Source organism: Aricia agestis, chromosome 11 (genome assembly GCF_905147365.1).
Source record: "Aricia agestis chromosome 11, ilAriAges1.1, whole genome shotgun sequence".
In the NCBI taxonomy this organism is placed as follows: Eukaryota; Metazoa; Arthropoda; class Insecta; order Lepidoptera; family Lycaenidae; genus Aricia; species Aricia agestis.
The window spans coordinates 3215854-3240896 of record NC_056416.1 but is presented as its reverse complement, the minus strand read 5'-3'; the positions used below and the strand labels follow the sequence as shown (position 1 = coordinate 3240896).

General features: G+C 36.0%; 1 protein-coding gene across 7 annotated transcripts in view; it reads left to right on the top strand.

Annotated features, from left to right (window-relative positions):
- Positions 1–25043, top strand: part of LOC121732122 (serine/threonine-protein kinase NLK) — a 146722-nt gene that overhangs the window by 85869 nt on the left and 35810 nt on the right. The window lies entirely within an intron of this gene.

Sequence of the window (25043 nt, the reverse complement as noted above, 5' to 3'; positions counted from 1 at the left end):
TTAAGTCTCATAAAAATTATTAAAATTGACCGTAAGATACGTTTAATATTTTATGTAAATAATGCTTCAAGCTGAGCCCAGGAGACTTCATTCATTTAATTTCATAACTTACGAAAAAAAATATTAAGTAGACACCAGAAAAAAACCCCTACCCTCCCCTATTCCCTTCCCTACCCTCCCCTATTCCCTTCCCTACCCTCCCCTACCCTCTCTTATTCTCTTCCCTACCCTCCCCTATTACCCATATTCCCTCTTAAAAGGCCGGCAACACACCTGCATCTCTTCTGATGCTGCGAGTGTCCATGGGCGACGGAAGTTGACCCGTTTGCTCGTTTGCCCCTTTATTTCATAAAAAAAAACATAACCCTCTTGGCAGTCGGGTAAAAATCACGCCTTTCGTCATTTTTTCATGAATCCTCAAATGTCCAAATACTTTTTGTTTACTGTCTACGCTGGTGGCAGCACCAGCGTAGACAGTAGAGGCAGCTCTAGCGTGAAAATATTGCAGTAATATATCATAAATTCAAGGAAGAAGAGGAAATTAATATTTTGAAGAAGGCAATCATAATAATGCACAAAGTTTGTACGTCAGTTGACTGGATGCCAGAATAATGTGGTAACATAAACAAAGTCTTTGTGCTCTTTGTTTACGGAAGAAAGTTTGCTAAAATAAGGACATTGTCCTTTTTAAATCATAAAGTTAATATACCTTTCCGCTAGGTATATTAACTTTATGTTTTAAATACGCTCACTATACTAGGGATGTTTTTACAGATGATGGTTCATAATTCATCTATACTAATATTATAATTCTGCAGAGTTTGTTAGTTTGTTTGTTTGTTTGAACGCGCTAATCTCAGTAACTACTGGTCCGATTTGAAAAATTCTTTCAGTGTTAGATAGCCCATTTATCGAGGAAGGCTATAGGCTATATTTTATCACGCTAATACTAATAGGAGCTAAGAAATAGAGGAAAGTGTGGAAAAAACGGGGGGAAATTGTTTGAAAGGGTTTATTTGAACGCGCTAATCTCAGGAACTACTGGTCCGATTTGAAAAATTCTTTCAGTGTTAGATAGCTTATTTATCGAGGAAGGCTATAGGCTATATTTTATCACGCTAAGACTAACAGGAGCGAAGAAATAGAGGAAAATGTGTAAAAAACGAGATAAATTATTTGAAAGGGCTTATCTCACGAACTACTGAAGAAATTTTCCTGTTATTTGGCACAGATAAGAAGTAGACCACGTGAAGGATCATAGGCTATTTTTGTGGACTAATTTATCTGAGAAATATCTAATTTACGCAGGCTAAGCTGCGCGGAACGTTATATTTCGCGTGGTCAAGACATCACGCGTAAACGGCTGGACCCATTTTTGCTGAAATTTGGTATAAAGACACTTTGAATCCCGAAAAGGAACATAGGATACACTTTTTCCCAGAAAAATGTACGGTTACTGCGCAATATACTTTTATGATTTGCGCGTAAACTATTCAATCTATTTCGATGGAATTTGATATGGAGATACTTTGAGTGTCGGGGAAGGACAAGGCATACTAATTATTTTGTCCCGGAAAATGTACGGTTCCCGCACAACAAACTTTTATGATTATCGCCTAAACTATTCAATCTATTTTGATGAAATTTGGTATGGCAATAATTTCAGTCTCGGGAAAGGACAAGGGATACTTTTTATCCCGGAAAATATACGGTTCCCGCACAATAAACTTTTATGATAACTATTTAATCTATTTTGATGAAATTTGGGATGGAGATTGGAGAATATACTTACTAATTTGAATCTGGGACAAGGAATGTTTTTTGTCCCGGAAAAATGTGCGGTTCCCACTTTACTTTTCTGATTTGCGCGTAAACGACTCAATCGATGTACGGGAACAACTATAAACTAAAGTCCACGCGGACGAAGTCGCGGGCAACAGCTAGTATTATATATTTTATAAACATATAATGAATCTTGTGTCACATCTTTACTATCGCAGGCCGTAGCTCTGAAGTCTTAACGGATAGACCGCTTTTAATAAAGTTTTTCAAGGCTTAAGAGTTCTAAATTCTGATTGATAATTATTAATTAATTAATTATTATGAGTTTCATGGGTACTTAATATCAAATATGTGTTGCAAACTACTTTAAGAATATTAAATTGGAAGCTTCATGAAAACTGTAGTTTTATGCTGCTGCCCGAATTGGCACATTTTATCAATTCAGAATAGCTAACAAGAACCATTCCCAGTTATAATTGCCATCATTTATTAATGACAATATTAATGATTGCAATTTGTCATTTGTGAAAATTTGAGGGTAGGAACGTGGGTTCTGTTAAAAATTGCTCGTCTGAGGGTTACGTTTCATGCAATTATTCTGTTTGTATGCGCTAGGATGGTGTGGCCAACCTTTTTTGTATTTGGTTCCAAAAAAGAGGAGACTTTATTCGTTTCCGAATATAGTCTCCTTTTTTTTTGGTATTTTCTTTTGAACGTAGTTTTATAAATGCCAAGCGATTGACTTTTAAGGTTATTAAATGCTTAGTCTTAGAAACATTAATAAGGTTTTTATTATTTCCCATGTTCAACTTTATGCAGTCGAAATTCTTTACATTTACTATCGACCAATGTTAAATGTACTTATATTAAATGTTAGATATTTCTTGACAATTTTATACTACATACTGTAATTTTATACAATGTATAAAATTTTGTGCCTCGTATCGTCATTTTGACTATAACCAAACTAACGGTTTTACCAGCACTCACAAAAGCTCATCAATTCGATCAATATAATTTTTCTCAATATCCTATCGATTTCCCCGCTGGTTGTCGATCCCTGGTATGGGGTGCGTCAGCTGCGCCCTCCGGCTCGGGTTCCGTGACAGTTTTTTTTTTAATAAAATCCTTTTAATCGTCGTGAAGATCACGTTTCTAAGTGCTCTTCCGGATTCTACCTTGTTAATTCATTGTTCTTTTTAAGGGAATTTATCCATGCCTATATGTGAGTCCAACTGCAGTAGGAATAACGCGAGTAGCACCTTAAAAATTGATGTGTTTTTTAATACGTGGGGGAGCCATGCTTCGGCACGAATGGGCCGGCTCGACCGGAGAAATACCACGTTCTCACAGAAAACCGACGTGAAACAGCGCTTGCGCTGTGTTTCGCCGAGTGAGTGAGTCTTCCGGAGGCCCAATCCCCTACCCTATTTCCTTCCCTTCCCATCCCTACCCTCCCCTATTACCCTATTCCCTCTTAAAAGGCCGGCAACGCACCTGCAGCTCTTCTGATGCTGCGAGTGTCCATGGGCGACGGAAGTTGTTTACCATCAGGTGACCCGTTTGCTCGTTTGCCCCCTTATTTCATAAAAAAAACCCCGATGAAAACTAGGGATATATGTATAAGTTTGAAGAGTGTGTGTTGTCTGTTTGTATGTGTGCTTCTGTCCGAGGCAAGATACGGAAATCGTAGTATCCAAATTCCAAACAGTGGACCAAATGAAATATTTATTGATTTCAGTTTTTGAGTTTTTTTTTTCATAATATTATGTGTTTAGTATGGAAACAACTTTACAAACATACAAACATTGAAACTGAGTCTTTTACCTGTGTGGCGGTACCCACAATTCGCCTAACATTCCTGCATCGCGCTATCGAAGTTTCGGAGAACGGCAAGATATATACAACGTCTGAAAAGACGTCAGTGGGCTCCGGCCTGACCGAGCATGCTATCTCTCTCGGTCGGAAGATCTTCCTTTTCGGCCGCCACAAACAACGTTAAACCTGCATTTACTATCTACAATTTTTAAATGGAGCAGGTAATAATCTAGCAGACTAATATTTTATGCCCCCAAATCAGTGCCGCCGCAACTCGGGGCCTAATTAAACCTCGCGGGTAATGGCGCGGGGCCGGGAGGGGTCGCTTTGTCATGCACGCCGGATTACTGCCCCCGAACCTGTTTCATATAATGCTTGGAAATAGTAAAAGAATATATTTTTACCTACATTAATTGTTATTTTATGTTTAACTTGCAATGTCATTGGAAATATTACTAGATGACGCCCGCAACTCTGTTTCGCCTAAATCCGTTTTTCACGGAAACCGTACATTTTTCCGGGATAAAAAGTATCCTATGTCTTTGCTCGGGTCTCAAAGTGTCTCCACTCCAAATTTCAGAAAAATCGCTTCAGCCGTCTAGTCGTGAAGGGGTAACAGACAGACAGACAAACTTTCGCATTTATAAAATTAATATAATAATAATAACTCCCACACCGGTTTCGGTGACGGTGGCCGATTTCATTGAAACCAGGCCAGTTACGCAGGAGTACTTTTATAGTGCCCAAGTGTGTGCCCAGTACACAAGAACACTCTCTATTCCTTTTACTCTTATAACCCAGTGGGAAGGAAGACCGACACGACTGGCGAGAGATCAGGCGCAGGACCGACTTTTTACATGCCCATCCGACGCATGGATCATCTTACTTGTCAGACAATCAGGTGATTAGCCTGCATTGTGCTAACCAAACTTGGAAATAACATGTTTTCAACGCGGGAATCGAACCCACGACCTCTGAGTCAAGAGCCATGCTCTGAACCATTAGACCACGGAGGCGTCATAAAATTAATATAGTATGTATATGGATTGGACCTGACTCCTAAGATAAAAACTCCACCGCAGTTCTGTAGCTCTACCATGAGTTTAAAGCTATAGGTTTTATCGATACTCGACACCGACTACGTAAATTTTTAGCATGGCAAAGCGCCCCTAGCGGTCACTTGCGGAACTAAAATCGTCATACTAAATATTTACGTAGTCGGTATCGAGTATCGATAAATACTATTATAGCTTTAAACTCATGGTAGAGCTACTGTAATATGAATAGCATACTTACTAGATGATGATATCACAACTATTACACTTCACGTTCCTATCCATTATTATACTGAGTAATAATAATAATACAATAATAGTAATAGGAAATGTAACGAATACTATTTACAGTAACAACAGCCCACGCGTACTCGGCAGTCATAATATAAATCCGAAGCGACAGTAACACACACTATTAAATTGTCTTTGTAACAATTTGCTGTGAGTTACAACCCTATTTTGTATTATTTACTGTTTGCTGTACAGGGCTCGCGAACTTTTGGCACACTCGATTAATGCTGTAGAGACAATACGTAAAATTAATTTTCCATTTTCACAAAATTAACACAGGCTGTTCTTTAAAAAATCGTGCGTAAATTAATATTATCTTCACTTGTTGTTAACTAATCTTTTACAATAATGTTATATCTTAATGATAATATTACATCTAAATTAAATAGTGAAGTATGTAATAAAATAAATCTTTCTATCAACACGTTTCTAAAATTAAGTATTTTAGAACTTATCTTTCAGTCATAGAGCTAACTCTCACCGCTAGACAGCTTATCATAATTAACACAGTCACATAATTCACATGGAAACCCATTTATTATAGCAGAACGTATTTCACTGTATTAATTAAACACAGTACAGGTAAACATTTCGCCATTATCGCTACAAAGCAGCGCCCGTTAATGCCGTCGTAAAAACGCCTAAATTAATTTATTTTGCGTCACGCATGTACGCGACAGTTGAGCGCACCTGACTTTCATATTTGATATTAATGTAATTTTTTCATTTTTTTAGGGTTCAACAAGGAACCCTTATAGTTTCGATTTGTCCGTCCGTCTGTCTGTCCGTCTGTCAGGCAGACGGACGGAAACTTCATGGGCCATGGCCATGTATTGAGATGACTATAATCATCGACTATTACTCAATACAAACAACTAATAAAAATGTATTTGGCGAAGTATAAAGGAACTTTTCGTTAAAATTCCTTTGAACGTAACTGAGATGATGTTGTTAGTAGTGTAAAACACGTCATAAATGTAGCTACATTCATTGACTATACAAAAATAAAATTAAAAACTAGCGGTAGGTACTACGGATCCCTATATTGCGCGTGGCGCGACACGCACTTGGCTGGTTTTTATGCGTAGTATCTCGATTCTCACATTAACTTGAGATTATGAATTGATAATTATTCAGTTAGGTATCACGACTATCGTGAAATTGTAGAGAATTTATTTTTAAACGGAAATGATAATGAGTGAAAAAGAATGATCGCTGGGCATCATATTTTAAAGACATGGCCATGTATATTTTCAGTTAAGAGTTACTAGCTATTTGACCGAGCTTTGCTCGGTATTCGATAAAACACGAATAAAATGACATTTTCTGAAAATGATTCCTAGCTAGATCGATTTATCGCCCCCGAAACCCCCTATATACTAAATTTCATGAAAATCGTTGGAGCCGATTCCGAGATTAGTTGTGAATTTGACAAGGAACCAGCTGATTCTACTTGATATAAGAGTACGGTTACACAGTCAGTCAGGCATCAGTTCAGTCCATCAATCTGAGACTGACGCCAGAATGATGGCCGGAAAGTACATAAAGTCAACCAAGCGGTTACACGATCATTCTCCCGTCAGTCTGGATCAGACTGATGGACTGAACTGATGCCAGACTTACCGTGTAACTTATGTCTAAAGTGTTTGCAAAATCAGTCGGATACTCTGTCAAGTGAGGTCAACAGTCAACACCTACTCTAATTGCCACTCCCGCGCAACGTCCGGCACAGGACAAAGGCCACCTGAATAAGATATGATGCTGCAGGCTTTGTGTTAGGTAGGGAGTCAGGGAATAGGTTAAAAAGTCACGGTTTGAAATTCTAATCTAAAAAGACGCTGTGGATTTAAATTCCGTCAATGAGAATATGAAAAAAAGTAAGACTAAAGTATACTTAATATTGTACCTATATCAAATATTTAAAAGAACAAAGCCAATTGGGTAATATGATTATGTAGGTACTGGATGCAGAAAGTAGGCGTAAAAAGAGCTAGGGTGGAACGACTAGAAAATATTAGGTTCTGGATGTTTAACTTTTTAAAGATGTTGTCGGATGAAGGCGTTGGGCCAAATAGCATAAGAATCGTCTATATTATATACTAGATGACGCCCGCAACTCCGTTGCGCCAAAACTCGTTTATCGCGGCGGAATTTTTTCGGGATAAAAAGAATCCTATGTCCTTTCCCGGGACTCAAAGTATCTCCATGCCAAATTTCAGTAAAATCGGTCCAGCGGTTTCGGCGTGAAGAGGTAACAGACAGACAGACAGACAGACACACATTCGCATTTATAATATAAGTATGGATATCATGCTATAGAGGGGTCACTAATTAGTTTCGTTCGGGGTCCGTTTTATGGCCCCTCGTCAAGATGGGCCAGCGCTGGGCGATCGAATGGCGCATGCGATGGCTATGCAATGGTCGCAACATCTCTATATGATGGCCGTGTTCAGTTGTGATCTAAACGTCGTTCAAGATGAACGACGTTTAGATCACAACCATTGCCATTGCGGCAATGCAAAACGTGCATTTTTAATAATTTATGACTTCACCAGATGACCCGGTGAACTTCGCATCACCTCCCTCCTAATATGAACCTTCTCTTGAATTCTACAAATAATTATTTCGAGACTAAAATTAAAATAATCGTTTATGGTAGTGATGATAATGACAATGATGAATGTAATAATAGCATAATATGCTTTCCGTTCTTGAAACATCGCCGAAACTCCCAAAATTGTATATTTAAAGCGTCAGGAGTTATGTACAATGTAAAAGCTATAATAATCATTGTAAAGTTTCATTAAAATCCGTTCAGTAGTTTTGAGTAAAAGAGTAACAAAAGTAACAAACATCCATACAAACTTTCGGCTTTATCATATTAATATAGTTTCATTTATTATGAGTAAATTGTAATACGAATTACGACGTCCTCACTCGACCGCGGTCAGGCACCGACTGTCGTATCGCCAACGTGTAGAGGCGTACCGCCATCGCTGGGCCATCATCCTTTGATGTGCGGCCGAAAAACCGACACCGCCGCCATTCCACGGCCAGCGCTGGCGCCATCGGCCATCCTACGCCACTACGTCCTCCACACGCTGGGCCATCGTGATGGCCCACTACGCTGGCCCATCGTGAAGAGCCGCAATTAATAAATAAAATATGGACCTTGGCGGTCCGCACATTAAAGAAGTTAAACAAATGTAATTTTACGGAAATTACAAAGGTATTTGTATCAATGAGAAAAGTGACATGACGCGGTCCGCCATTTGGTGACCCTACTATATAGAATATAGATTTTATACTAATATATAGCATGCCCAATTATTGATGTCGATCATACTCGTAGATGAAAATCACACGTTTGTGCTGACATTAAGTTGATGGGCCAAAGTAGAAAGGCCGCATAACGTTGTTTATAAATAAATTCACGTTATATTTATCATAAGTCGTGACGACGCGATGTACGCACACGTTGAAATTACCGCAACGATTGTCGACGATAAGGGCAAAACGTCTCGACTTCCGACGAAGCGATTCGTCGAACCCTAATGGCATTTTTCGTCGAAAGTCGACGTTCGTCAGCCGTCATGACGCCCTTTGTTCCTCGACGTTTGAAAGACAATTCTTTGTTATTCCAATTCCAAGTCTTTCCAAGTGCAATAAACGGAAATGTTCCTTTGTGAGTACAGTCGGAGGCATTCGGTGACATCAAATTTGAACCTTATCGCTATAGAATTAGGATCGAAATGTGAAAAGAATTCCTTTGTTCTTGAATATGTACTGAAGTTCCCCTTGGGGAAAAGAAATTTAATTACATAGTTCGGATTTCAGAACACTTGTTTAATTATTGTTTGGTTGACAACTTAGAAATTTGTTTTTCGTGTTGAAATCGTACATTTTTCCGGGATAAAAATTAAAAACTATCATGTGCCTCTTCCTGGACGTTTCCATAGAAAATGTCACCTAAATCGGCGTGAAGAACATTTAAAACAGGCCGACGGAAGGACACACTTTCGTGAGTTTCGCATTTATATTTGACATGTCCGATATGATATTATAGTTAAAACAACTTTACTTATCTGACTAAAATATATTAAAGCACCAAGTTAATGCAACAATATGAAGCTATATTTATGCTAACGCTAAACAGGAAAAGGAGTATAACATTAGCAGATAGAATAATAACCTGCCGGGGGCGCACGCGCAGGACGAAACGCCGTTATGTGACTCACTGTACTGTGACCGTACAGTCGCCGACATCCGGTATAGGGTCGGTTTACATTGCGACGTGACGACGATGCGATTTTATTGCCAGATAGGATAGACAGCCCAACGACGTGGACTCTAAAAACTATTAGACTAAAGGCACAATAAAGATCATTTTCGAATAACTCATTTAAAAATGACCTTTAGGCTTTAACCCACTTGTGCCAATATGAGTTAGTGCGGACACTGTATGATAATATCAAGCCTTTTTCATTCATTAACTTATGTATTTTAATAATACATATTATTATGTATTTGTTCTGGTCGAAAAGTTATCACTGGATCTGTATATTATATCACCAAAAACACCAAATCTGTACACTAATAAAACACACTTTTCTTGCACTTTTTCCACTATATTTTATAGTGGAAAAAGTGCAAGAAAAGTGTGTTTTATTAGTGTACAACATGAATTTCCACCAAGAACCGACAGTACAATCAATTACACACCAAATCTGCGCATAGTCTGAAAGTGTTTGATGTACTTAGTGATATTGAGATGCTTGTAAGGTCTCGAAAAAAGTAGGTGTGGGAATTGGTGAAAACGTTTTGAAATTACATGTAGAATATCCAAAAGAAGCTAGCCAATTTTGTAAAAACGTAAACTATTAATTTCTTTGTAGTACTTAGAATAATTTAGAATTTTCAATTTAGATTGTAAATTGTACCTAAAATCTAGTATAATATGCAAAGCAAATTGAATAAGTGCTTCTAGATTTTTAATTTTAAGATCTCGTTCTTTTAATCCTATTTCGTTAAGTGCTTTTAACCTAATTAAGTCCGCTTCTTGTTTCAGTTTTCGTTTCAATAAGAAATTGTTTGAATTATAAGTTGTGACACCTCGCCAAGTTCGAATAAAGTCTAAACTTAATTTTATTTCAGCCTTATTATTACGAAGAACAAGACAGAAGTAACTAATTTATGTTGCTGCCTTTGTCTGATATGTTTTAAAGGCAAGACAGACAATGACAGCCAACATGGATTATTTAGTCTCTAAAGTTTCTTGACTGGAACAAAGTAATATGTATTTTGTGACTGGAATTAATCTTTTCAGTAGCTTATTCATTCGCTTATTTATATTCATTCGCTGACGTCGAATAATATTACCAAACAAAAACTTGAAAAGACCTTTTAAAGAAAGAAAAATATGTAAATTTATTTTGGTACTTATAACATTTTACAAACTTAAAGCCAATTATAAGATTTAAGTAAAACCAAATTGGTTCATATTCAGCAATGTTTGGAATCCATAACGCTGGTTTTCAATAACCATTGACAGTAACTACCTACCTATTTTACCCGGGTACCTTAGATATCTTGAAAAGGTACATTAAAATAATTTATTTCTAAAGGTTATAATGGAAATAGCTATCCGGTTTAATATGATATGGCATATCTAGACAGGTCACTAAATATGGTAACACTTGCCATATTTCAAATTCCTAGTTAACAGGTAACAAGGAATTTAAAAACAAAGGACAAACACGTGCACATTTTTGTGACTAATAACCAGTTCTAAGCTCTAAAAGGAAAACCTCCTTTTTCGGAAGTCGGTTAAAATAATTGTGATTATTTTACTAACGCCATAGTATAAATAGTATAGAGTACATCAGTGGACCACCGGTGGCTTCCTCAAACGTGGCGCACACATGAACATGGACAGGTAACTTGAAATAGCAAAACTATGTAGAGTCGCGTTCGCCTACATTCAAACTTATCTCTGTGTTGGGTTTTTCTGACATCCATTATATCCATACTAATTACTAATATTATAAATGCGAAAGTGTGTCTGTCTATTACCTCTTCATGCCTAAACCGCCGAACCGATTTTGCTGAAATTTGTTATGGGGATACTTTGAGTCCCGGGAAAATGTACGGTTCCCGCGCGATAAACGAGTTTTGGCGCAACGGAATTGCGGGCGTCATCTAGTTTCTCCTAATATCAATAACACGGCTGAGTTACTTTACTGTATGATGTTTATACTACGGTACGGTCGTAGAAACAACTCACTAATAAAACGTCCGTACTGTCAGCAAATTAATTGTGAAGAAGATAGTATCATAAAGGGGTATTGGTAGAGTTGTTTTATGTACTGTATGTATATATATATATATATATATATATATATATATATATATATATATATATATATATATATATATATATATATATATATATATATATATACTAGATGTCCCGCGCGGCTTCGCCCGCGTAAATTAGAAATTTTACAGAATCCGTAGGTACATTTTCCCATAAAAAATATTTTCCCCGTTTTTCCCACATTTTCCTGAGTTTCTTCTGTCGTATTAGTCTTAGAGTAATAATATAATATAACCTTCTCGATAAATGATGAGTCTTACTCGATAAATGATCTATCTAACACTGAGATAAGTTTTTAAATCGGACCTGTAGTTTCTGAGATTGACGCGTTCAAGCAAACATACTCTTCAGGTTTATAATATTAGGTAGATATAGATTTTTTTTAATTATCGCTTGACAAACTCGAGTCTCGATCTAAAAGACTATGAAATGGTATAATATGGTAGTGATGATGATGATGATGATGATGAAGAATGTAATTTGCATAGTAGCATATGCTTTCTGTTCTTAAAACAACGCCGAAACTCCCAAACTTGTATCTATAAAGAATCAGGAATTCTCTCAGCACCTTCCGAACCACGGTATACCAGGTATATCTCGGTGCAAAATCTTACTTGTTGGTAGCATATGCTTAGAATACTTCTCACGAAACCGAAGTCACCATATGTTTCCCTATAAGTTTTGAGGAGTTCCCTCGATTACTTATGGATCCTTCATCAGATCACCACTTTTCTGAATATAATACCAAATTGGGATGATACCCTATATACCAAAAGAAAAATTTTGAAAATCGGTTAACAAACGGCGGAGTAATCGTTGAATATAAGAAAACGAACATAACACCTCCCCCATTTTGAAAGTCGGTTAAAATTGTAGCCTATGTGTTATTTATTTAATATTTTAATCAGCACATGAATTGAATAACAAAATTTTTTTCAAATTAATCGTAGCACCATCTGTCAGGACAAACTAAAATTGAAATAGAATAATATTGAATGCGATGATAGCGCCGTCCGCCGGATCTAATGTAAAACATTCCAAAATCAACAACTCCTTATAAATAAGAAATTAATTGAAAAAACATTTTCCAGTAGACCAAACTGTAAATCTAAACCATTCTCGAATCTCCACGAACACACACAAAAAATTTCATCAAAATTGGTCCAGTCGTTTAGGAGGAGTTCAGTCACATACACACGCACACAAGAAATATATATATTAAGATATATATATATATATATATATATATATATATATATATATATATATATATATATATATATATATATATATATATATATATATATATATATATATATATATATATATATATATATATATATTTCCACCTCGGAGTTGATATTACGTCCTACATGGCGGTTTTTACCGATGATATTGCGTCCGACTGACTTGTTGCATCCTGTATACGGACGCAAGATTGACCATCTCTCAAATTCAGCCAGAAGTAGTGTTAAGGTTAGTACAATGGCTGGGTGAAATATTGGCATGGACGTTGTTTTGTCACCGGAGTGCTTTTCGGCGTATTTCTTAGTTCCGCTATTTGGCGCGCGAATTTTGGAGGTCGCTACTGTGCGCCGTATATCAGTGGCGTATATTCGATACTTTGTTTACGTATAACACGCCGATAATGTGGATTCCTGTATATAATGAAAGTTTTTATCAATTCTAATGTGTGATTTAATTACGTCCCACAAAACGACATCGTCCCAGAGGAGACGCGGGGGTGACAGAGGCGAGGGGGCGGAGTTCGCACGCGACATGCAAGGGCATGTTTTTGTTTATATTTTTTGCCGGCCAGCGCGGACGTAATGACGCTTGTGGTATAAATATTGTGTAGTGGAGCGAATATTTGAGAGAGACTAAATTCATGTCTTCGAAGTTGGGTTCAAAACGCCTTCGTAAATTTGATGTAACATTACACATTTCAATGTCTAATTAACTTACGAAAATGCTGCTAAAACTATTTGAAAGTAGAGTTAATATTTCAAAAGTTATTATAAAAAAAAGGACCAAATTATGAAATTTTTGCGTGTCGTTTCGATACTGCCGCTTACAATTTATTTATAAAAAAAATGAGCTCGAAAAGATTAAAAATTTGATGTTAATTTGAAGATAAAGAACTAATAAACTATCCGATACCAACAAATAACACATCAACTTACATTAAATAACTAAAAATTATATTTTTAAAATGTTCTTAAAATTAGCGTCATTGTCCTGCGCATTGTTTGTTTTGAATGCCTTGCCGATATACTCAACGTGACGGGTTGAAACCTGTTTTGCGATAAAATCTGCTGGCTCACTTTATTTGATCGCAGTGCTTTGGTGTGGATAGAGGTCTTCGTTTTATGCTCTCTCTCTCTTTGAAATACGTTCTACAAAAATTTCCAAATAAGACGTCATTTACATTTCTCGATGTGTGCCAACATTTGTCTGTTTTTCACTACTTTTTTTTATACCAAGTTATAAAGGCCCGCAACATTTCTAAGTTCTTAATAATTTTCTTAGTTTTCTTTATATCAATACTTAATTATAAACGAATTTAGTGAATTCCTCATTTTCCTGAACGTCTTTTTCCTGAATAGCCCTAAAAACATAATGACGATCATTCAGAATAATGATCAAATCTGTAACTGTATTTCAGGAAAACAGGAACAAATATATCGAATCGATGCAATGTCGATATTAAAATTAGGTAGTTATTTGACACATTTAAGAAAAGTAGTAAAAATGTTATCTACACTTCAATATTATAAAGCAGGAGAGGTTGTTTGTTTGTTTGAACGCGTTAATCTCAGGAACTACTAGTCCGATTTGAAAAATTCTTTCAGTGTTAGATAGTCCATTTATCGAGGAAGGCTATAAGCAATATTTTATCACGCTAAGAATAATAGGAGCGAAGAAATATAGGAAAATGTGGAAAAAACTGAGGGAAATTATTTGAAAGGGCTTATTTGAACGCGCTTATCTCAGGAACTACTGGTCCGATTTGAAAAATTATTTCAGTGTTAGATAGCCCATTTATCGAGGAAGGCTATAAGGAATATTTTATCACGCCAAGAATAATAGGAGCGAAGAAATAGAGGAAAATGTGGAAAAAACGGGGGGAAATTATTTGAAAGAGGGCTTATTTGAACACACTAATCTCAGGAACTACTGGTCCGATTTGAAAGATTCTTTCAGTGTTAGATAGCCCATTTATCGAGGAAGGCTATAGGCTATATTTTTTTACGCTATGACTAATAGGAGCTAAGAAATAGAGGAAAAAATGGAAAAAACGGGGGAAATTATTTGAAGGGGCTTATCTCACGAGCTACTGGAGCAATTTTTCCTTTTATTTGGTACAGATAACTGATAAGAATTAAGAAATTGACCACGTGAAGGATCATAGGCTATTTTTTGTGCCCCAATTTGTCTGTGAAATATCTAATTTACGCGAGCGAAGCCGCGCGGAACGTTTGATAATAAAATATTATTTGAGAAATAATAAATAGGTATCAGAATTATTATTATTTAACACGTGTACATTTTTTATTGCAGGTGACTCGAAAAGGTAGAATATATTTTTTAAAGGCAGATTTTGGTATTAGCTATATTTTAGGAAATACATTTTTATAATAAATCAACACTTTTACTAACATACAAGTTTTATTGAAAATCCTATTTTTTACTTATAATAATAATAACCCCCACACCGGTTTCGGTGACGGTGGCTGGTTTCATTGAAACCAGGCCAGTTACGCAGGAGTAATTTTTTTAGTGCCCAAGTGTGTGCGCAGTACACATGAGCACTCCTTTTAACTGTCATAACCCAGTGGGACGGACGACCGACACGACTGGCGAGAGATGCGCAGGACCGACTTTTACATGCCCATCCGTGATCCGACGCATGGATCATCTTACTTGTCAGACCTTATTTTCCTGTTCTGAGTGTCAGACAATCAGGTGATCAGCTTGCAATGTCCTAAGTCCTTACTAAACTTGGAAATAACAATTAACAATATGTTTCCAACGCGGGAATCAAACCTCTGAGTCAAGAGTCACGCTCTGGACCACTGGACAACGGAGGCGTTTATAATAATAATAATAATAATATAATCAGCACGAATATGGATAAGATTTTTAAAATAATCATTATTCTCAACAAATTGTCATTATTCTAAGTAGACACGTCATTTTCCACAAATTTTGTCATTGTCATGAACAACAGTTTTTACTTAATATTAAATATCTCTTAAATTATTTAATTTTTTTTCGTGACTCTTACAGAAAAGGAATTCTATTTCGGTGTCTTTTAACACCAGAAACATTCAGAGCAATATTTAAGGGTTTTTTAAAAAACACAATTTTTGGCCTAAAATAACATTTTGAGTAGATTCACCCAGTGGAAGTAAAATAACAGGCATAATGAAAAGAAGTGCTAGGATACTCTCATTAGTAAGTAAGTATCCCATTAAGTATATTAAAAATAATGAATAGGTAAGTACCTAGTAGATTTTAATTTATACTTGGTTTGTTAATTTCAATTATGGTTATTATCTATAATAGTACCTATTATTTCTGTTTATTTGTTTTGTACAAAAAGAGGACGGTATTTGATTATAATACAAGTTCACAATAATAATAATTTTTTTCGTAAGTAGTAGGTTAACGCGCGCGCGTAAACAAACACGACGCGACGTTGCGTTCTGTGCTGTGATAGTCATAGTCAATCATGGTTGTCGTGATTGATGTAGATCGTTTCGATCGTTTTTTGTATTGTTTATTGTATCAAGTTTGATTAATTTTAAACATTGATTTGATTTGTAATCTAATTTTAATTGCCTGAAATGTAAAATCAGCGATATGCGATCAGTAGTTGGGAAAGGGTCCGGTGGCTTTAACACAGGTTATACTGTAACCTAGCTAAGCTGCCGGTACATTCTAATATAAAAAACCATTGAAAATAAAATAATTTGCATGTTGTAATTGTCTAGATTAAGGTTTTTTATGTTATCGAGCTGAATAAAAGTACATTATTATTATTATAAGTATGCCATCACAGTTACTATAAATCTTGTCAAGGGTGTCAATTTAGGAATGAAGAAAGTCACCAAGTCAAGATTTTAAAAAAATCTCAGAACACCGTACAGTGTACAGCCTAGCCCATGACCCGGTAACCACTTGACGTTGAGTTTCGATGCACTTGTTTGGGCTATTTCACTTCTCATTACCGTGGCTTTCTAATACCAAAAGAATTATTTAAATTGGTTCAGTAGTCTCGTAACTCGTAAGTTAAATAGTAATAAGCAAACGATTAAATATTTCGTCTCTACAATATTAGTAAGTATAGATATTTAAAAATACATTAGTCCCAACCCAATTCGCAGTCTAAACTCAGTCACTGATGGGCTTTTGTTTAAAATATACAATAGGTAAGTACTTATCAAAGGAAATCATATACGTAGGTATGTAGGTAGGTAGTAGTTAATACAATCGATCCAAAATACTTTTAGACAGGTAAGTATATAAACAGTTCAACAACAAACAGGACACTCGACGTCAGGATAATGATCGTAAATTGCATATTTACAAATGCTGCACCAGAAAAATGAAGATTTATAAAGCGATTTTATGTTCTTTCGTTTCATAGGTAGAACAAAATGATTTGTAATAATATTGATATTATTCTTGGTCGTTGCACCATAATTAAAACATTTTTTTTGTATTACAAAATGGGTCGACGGCCAAGGCCATTTTATTTTGTCTTTGAAATAGTTTTTAAAATCACTTCTTTTATAAAAACGATCTACATCAATCACGACAACCATGATTGACTATGACTATCACAGCACAGAACGCAACGTCGCGTCGTGTTTATTTACGCGCGCGCGTTAACCTACTACTTACGAAAAAATTTATTATTATTGTGAACTTGTATTATAATCAAATACCGTCCTCTTTTTGTACAAAACAAATAAACAGAAATAATAGGTACTATTATAGATAATAACCATAATTGAAATTTACAAACCAAGTATAAATTAAAACGTACTAGGTACTTACCTATTCATTATTTTTAATATACTTAATGGGATACTTACTTACTAATGAGAGTATCCTAGCACTTCTTTTCATTGTGCCTGTTATTTTACTTCCACTGGGTGAATCTACTCAAAATGTTATTTTAGGCCAAAAATTGTGTTTTTTAAAAAACCCTTAAATATTGCTCTGAATGTTTCTGGTGTTAAAAGACACCGAAATAGAGTTCCTTTTCTGTAAGAGTCACGAAAAAAAATTAAATAATTTAAGAGATATTTAATATTAAGTAAAAACTGTTGTTCATGACAATGACAAAATTTGTGGAAAATAACGTGTCTACTTAGAATAATGACAATTTGTTGAGAATAATGATTATTTTAAAAATCTTATCCATATTCGTGCTGATTATATTATTATTATTATTATAAACGCCTCCGTTGTCCAGTGGTCCAGAGCGTGACTCTTGACTCAGAGGTTTGATTCCCGCGTTGGAAACATATTGTTAATTGTTATTTCCAAGTTTAGTAAGGACTTAGGGCATTGCAAGCTGATCACCTGATTGTCTGACACTCAGAACAGGAAAATAAGGTCTGACAAGTAAGATGATCCATGCGTCGGATCACGGATGGGCATGTAAAAGTCGGTCCTGCGCATCTCTTGCCAGTCGTGTCGGTCGTCCGTCCCACTGGGTTATGAGAGTTAAAAGGAGTGCTCATGTGTACTGCGCACACACTTGGGCACTAAAAAAATTACTCCTGCGTAACTGGCCTGGTTTCAATGAAACCAGCCACCGTCACCGAAACCGGTGTGGGGATTTTTATTATAAGAATTAAAAAATAAGATTTTCAATAAAACTTGTGTGTTAGTAAAAGTGTTGATTTATTATAAAAATGTATTTCCTAAAATATAGCTAATACCAAAATCTGCCTTTAAAAAAATATATTCTACCTTTTCGAGTCACCTGCAATAAAAAATGTACACGTGTTAAATAATAATAATTCTGATACCTATATATTATTTCTCAAATAATATTTTATTATCAAACGTTCCGCGCGGCTTCGCTCGCGTAAATTAGATATTTCACAGACAAATTAGGGCACAAAAAATAGCCTATGATCCTTCACGTGGTCAATTTCTTAATTCTTATCAGTTATCTGTACCAAATAAAAGGAAAAATTGCTCCAGTAGCTCGTGAGATAAGCCCCTTCAAATAATTTCCCCTGTTTTTTCCATTTTTTCTTCTATTTCTTAGCTCCTATTAGTCTTAGCGTAAAAAAATATAGCCTATAACCTTCCTCAATGAATGGGCTATCTAACACTGAAAGAATCTTTCAAATCGGACCAGTAGTTCCTGAGATTAGTGTGTTCAAATAAGCCCTCTTTCAAATAATTTCCCCCCGTTTTTTTCACATTTTCTTCTATTTCTTCGCTCCTATTATTCTTAGCGTGATAAAATATTCTTTATAGCCTTCCTCGATAAATGGGCGATAGCCCATTCTTTCAGTGTAAGATATTACACTGAAAGAATTTTTCAAATCGGACCTACTGGTCCGATTTGAAAAATTCTTAGGAACAAAATTCTTAGGAACTACTGTTCCTGAGATAAGCGCGTTCAAATAAGCCCTTTCAAATAATTTCCCTCCGTTTTTTCTACATTTTCCTCTATTTCTTTGCTCCTATTATTCTTAGCGTGATAAAATATTGCTTATAGCCTTCCTCGATAAATGGGCTATCTAACACTGAAAGAATTTTTCAAATCGGACTAGTAGTTCCTGAGATTAACGCGTTCAAACAAACAAACAACCTCTCCTGCTTTATAATATTGAAGTGTAGATAACATTTTTACTACTTTTTAGGGTTCCGTACCTCAAAAGGAAAAAACGGAACCCTTATAGGATCACTTTGTTGTCCGTCTGTCCGTCCGTCCGTCTGTCAAGACCCTTTTTCTCAGGAACGCGTGGAGGTATGAAGCTGAAATTTATATCAATTACTCAGGTCTATTGTCCCTTGAAGCTGTGAAAAAATCAAACTTCTAAGCCAACGCAATCAAAAGATACAGCCGTTTATGCCGCAAATTTTCGACACTTGCAAGGGAATCAAAACCTACAGGGTGCTTCCCGTGAACTCAGAATCTTGAAATTTGGTACGAAGCAACGTCTTATAGCATAGATAAAGGGAAAATTACGAAAACCATAAATTTTTAGTTACATCACATAATATATATTTTTTTAATAATTTTAAACTTACTACCCATTTCCTCATAAACGCGTAGAGGTATTAAATTGAAATTCATACCAAATACTCAGGTCTATAATACCTTTAAGCTGTAACAAAATCAAACTTCTATGTCAACGCAATCAAAAGAAACAGCAATTTAAGCTGCATATTTTGAAACTCGCAAGTACTCGCAAGGGAATCAAAACCTAAAGGGTACTTCCAGTCGACCTAGAATCTTGAAATTTGGCATGAAGCAACGTTTTATAGCAGACATAAAGGAAAAATTCCGAAAACCTTAAATTTTTAGTTACATTACAAAATATATATTTTTTAATAAATATAAACTTATTACTTTTTTCCTCATGAACGCGTAGAGCTATCAAGTTGAAATTCATATCAAATACTTAGATCTAATTGCCTTTAACCCGTGAAAAAAAAAAAAATTCTAAGTCAACGCAAAAACGCAAAACGCAAAAGTACAACCATTGATACCGCATATTTTGAAACTCGCAACTACACGCAAGGGAATTAAAACCTAAAGACCACTTCCCGTTGACATAGAATTACTTAAACGATAAAGAGATCTTTGTCTTAAATTTATGCTCCTCCATCTTTCCCCATTGTAATGTTATGAATTTCATTTTGCAATAAAAATACCATAGTTATGACTCGATTGTCGTAATGAACGAACTTTGTAAACCTTGCAGGGCCTGTAGACAAGTGGCAAAGCGCTAACGCTAACGCTAACGCTAGCGCTACAAAATGTATGCGATTTGACATAAGTCATCGCTTCGCTAGCGAATACTAATGTCAAATCCATACATTTTGTAGCGCTAGCGTTAACGTTAGCGTAAGCGTTTTGCCACTTGTCTACGGGGGCAGGTTTGTACGGAACCCTCGGTGCGCGAGTCCGACTCGCACTTGGCCGGTTTTCTTACTATTCTACTACTATTTTTCGAAAATGTGTCAAATAACTACCTAATTGTAATATCGACATTGCATCGATTCGATATATTTGTTCCTGTTTTCCTGAAATACAGTTACAGATTTGATCATTATTCTGAATGATCGTCATTATGTTTTTAGGGCTATTCAGGAAAAAGACGTTCAGGAAAATGACGAATTCACTAAATTCGTTTATAATTAAGTATTGATATAAAGAAAACTAAGAAAATTATTAAGAACTAAGAAATGTTGCGGGCCTTTATAACTTGGTATAAAAAAAAAGTAGTGAAAAACAGACAAATGTTGGCACACATCGAGAAATGTAAATGACGTCTTATTTGGAAATTTTTGTAGAACGTATTTCAAAGAGAGAGAGAGCATAAAACGAAGACCTCTATCCACACCAAAGCACTGCGATCAAATAAAGTGAGCCAGCAGATTTTATCGCAAAATAGGTTTCAACCCGTCACGTTGAGTATATCGGCAAGGCATTCAAAGCAAACAATGCGCAGGACAATGACGCGAATTTTAAGAACATTTTAAAAATATAATTTTTAGTTCTTTAATGTATTTATTGGGATCTATTATATAGGTACCTATGTATGTATCGATGTAACATATAAGGTTAGGAGGAAGCAACAAACTCAACAGTTTATGGCGTACATACAAAAATAATATACGGTACCGATATAATCTCAAATATAGTAAGGAGTCATTTAATTAGTAGAATGCATGGAATTAATACAGTACAATATATGGTATCAATATATCCATACATTTAAATGGATGTAGGAAAAACGATTAAATGCATGGAACGAATACAAAAATATACAATGTGTCACATGATTTCCATCGCGAACGGAAGCAAAAAACCAGCGAGAATTATTTGAAATTGAATATCTAATTTTCGTACGTAAACAAAATTTCTCGTCGACAATAGAATTCACATGACAGCAATGTAACTATATTCGCACGAATAACAATTAAAAAGTCATTGGAAATGGTAGACGCCATAGGGTTCGACTTTGAAAAGACGCAACAAGTCTTCGGCGATTTAAATATATATATATATATATATATATATTATATAATTGGAATCTCGGAATCGGCTCCAACGATTTTCATGAAATTTAGTATATAGGGGGTTTCGGGGGCGATAAATCGATCTAGCTAGGAATAATTTTCAGAAAATGTCTTTTTATTCGTGTTCTATCGATAATCGATAAACTGAAAAATATGACTCTTCCTGACATCTATTGGCAAATAATAATACTATTTTGTTGGCAACTAATTGTTTAACTAATTGGCAACTAATTGTTAATAAAAACGACCAGCAGATGGCGTTATTAAGTAACACGAAGTCAATGAGTGTTTGCTATACCGAGCAAAGCTCGGTCATCCAGGTTCTTGAGAATAAAGCCAGATGAAACGATACAGTATGCCAGAAGATGTTCTGACATATTACGGTACACATCATGGGCTTATTTTGGATTACCCTGTGAAGAGTACCGATAAGTCCCTTAAGGTCCCTTAGGATTCTCTAAAAAAGTCTTAAGTTTTCGACGAAAATTTTCACACCGAATATTTTTGCCGAAAAGCGCGTTGTGTTGTAAGTTGTAACTTGTATTTATCGAAACTCATCAAATGTATAATGCTAGTGATAGCTGAAGCTGATGCATAAAGTCGATATTTACGACTTCAGAGACCAAGGTTCGTTGTTTCACGACTTTCGTGCTCCAAGTTTTTTAATTTATCGTTACTGTTATGTGCAGTTAGTGTTTTACAGCAACGGACATCATATTCTAAATCAAAGCTACAAGAAAAGTTACAGATTCTCATGATACATTATTTATGGTTCAAACCATTCCTTAAAAATGTTGACATTGACATAAAGTTTTGTGCAAAGTGGCTCGGTCCATAGTTTCTGATATTGTGGTGCCAACGCCACCGAACGGTGACGCCTCGTTAAAGTAAAAAACCGTGTTCGATGTGTTTTAGATTGCTTGTTTTATATGAGAGGCCGACTCGCCTCTCATAGAAAACAAGCAATGGATCAGCAAAAAATGGAAAGGGCGTAAGCAACAAAATGGTTTTTGTCGCGTAATTAAAAATCCATATATACATTTCATATAAGCTATGGGCAAATTAAAGTGTATGCTTGAACCAATCTATGTACAAATTTTGGAAGCTTAAATCACTCTCCTCTGTTGGCAAAATAGGAATCCCTTTTTTAACAGAGGTCTTTTTGATTGATTTGAATTGGTTGACCAATCGTGTTATGCTATGGGTAATTCTAAGACAAAGACATGATGAATACTGACAATGAACTTTAATTTCTTAGCTTTTTAGTCATTGCTGAGAAAAATCGATATCGCTACAGCCAAATTATCAAGGCGTCGCCTGTAGGGTGTAATATCATAATCGATTCACTCGTTGATGTACAGACCGACAGGCACGTTGGGAGTTAAAAAAAGAAGAAAGGATTTTGGTTAATTCTACCCCAAAGAGACAAAATAGGGTATGAAAGTTTGTATGAAACTTTGTCAATTTTAAACCGATCAGGCTGAGACTTTGATACCTAATTACCAATAATACTTCTAAACGCGAGCGAAGCCGCGGGCAAAAGCTAGTATCTCATATAGGATTACCCAATCTCCTGTTTATCACGTAAATATCATAAATTCAAAACCCAAAAGCCGATATTAAGCAAACATTCCGAGGTCGTGACTACGATACGGTATTTCGGGGAAGTCGTTCGGTTTAAATGAGTACGAGACGATTTTATTGCGTCGTACGCACGGTCGTAATAAACGAAAGAAATTCCTCCTTTTATAGACGTATTCGTGGGTATATTATAGCTTTCACATTCTCCTAGAGTTTTTATGGAAAACGAGCAGACTTGTCGCCTGATAGGAGCACCGCAACACTAGCTAAGCCGCAGTTTAGATACAGCGGGAAACCCACAGCGTTTGGTTAAAAAAAACCGCATACAACTTATGACAAAATATAATAATAATAATAGCCTTTATAATATTTAAAATTAGAATACTTTCGTAATGCTTTTTAAGCACAACATATTGAAAGTTTTCTAACTGTTAACAAAAAGTTCAGTTTTTCAGCTGTAAACTTTAAAATTACATGGCATAATTTTCCTATCAGTTGTCCTACCGAAATACATTATTTACAATTTCCTTTCTTATACACGGCAAAATGTATCAAAAATGACTCCATTAATCATGTAGGTGTAGGAAATCATATAATAGGGGATGATTTATCAGGAGTGGATCGGGCAAGCTTCCAGCTCTCTTGGGGCCAACGCCAAGCCTCTCCGAGCCTCTCTGGGGCCAAGAAGCCTCCCCTTGCCAAGTGCTAGATCGATATGTTACGACATGTATTGTTCATTATGAAAGTAGGAGTTTTGGAACTTGAAGAGACCAAAAAATGTTGCAATTTTGAGTTTTTAGTTTGTTTGCAGACGAAAAAGCAACTGAAATATCTGTCTCACCCTCATACGTCAAACTGCGATGCGTGAAAATTACCTAAAATTAGCAATAGTAATTTAGGACTTAAATCTTGGAAAACATAGACGTATAATATGTAATGTACCTCTTTTTCACTCTTATGAGTTCTTTACCGTTTCAATGGATGTTCCAAGTTAAGTTTTTTTGTCAACTTTGATCCTTTTTAGGCAGTACATTTTAATATGATTGGCGTTGACGTTGTACTTCAGTGACCCAACTTTCCCGGTTCCAACATATTTAGATGCTCAAGGTTTCATGAGTCACTGTGAACTGGGAGACAAGGACACGTCACCTAATTATAAGCACAAAGGAAAGTCTGATTCACGTTGATATATTTCTTGCGCATTCGGACATCACCCTTTTATGTGTAAACAAAGAGTAGGGTCAAAACATTAAAGGTAGCAGTCATTATAATCAATATCTTTACTTACTAATATTATAAATCCGAAAAAGTGTCTGCAGTCTTTTTTTTTATGCAAACGAGCAAACGGGCCACCTGATGGAAAGCAACATCCGTCGCCCATGGACACTCGCAGCATCAGAAGAGCTGCAAGTGCGTTGCCGGCCTTTTAAGAGGGAATAGAGTAATAGGGGAGGGTAGGGAAGGGAAGGGAATAGGGTAGGGGATTGGGCCTCCGGTAAACTCACTCACTCGGCGAAACACAGCGCAAGCGCTGTTTCACGCCGGTTTTCTGTGAGAACGTGGTATTTCTCCTGTCGAGCCGGCCCATTCGTGCCAAAGCATGGCTCTGCCAACGTCTGTCTGTCTGTCTGTTTTCTCTTCATGGATCCACCAGAACGGATTTGATAAAATTTAGTATGGAGATTTAATCCCAAAAAAAATGTAGGCACACATAGGGATAGACGAATTTTGGCGCAACGGAGTTGCGGGCGTCATAATATAGAAATATTAGGATTTTTACAATAAAATGTTTCAATACATTTCCCAAAAGTACCTAAAGTTTCCGGTGATTCCCCGTCTCAAAACTGTCCGAT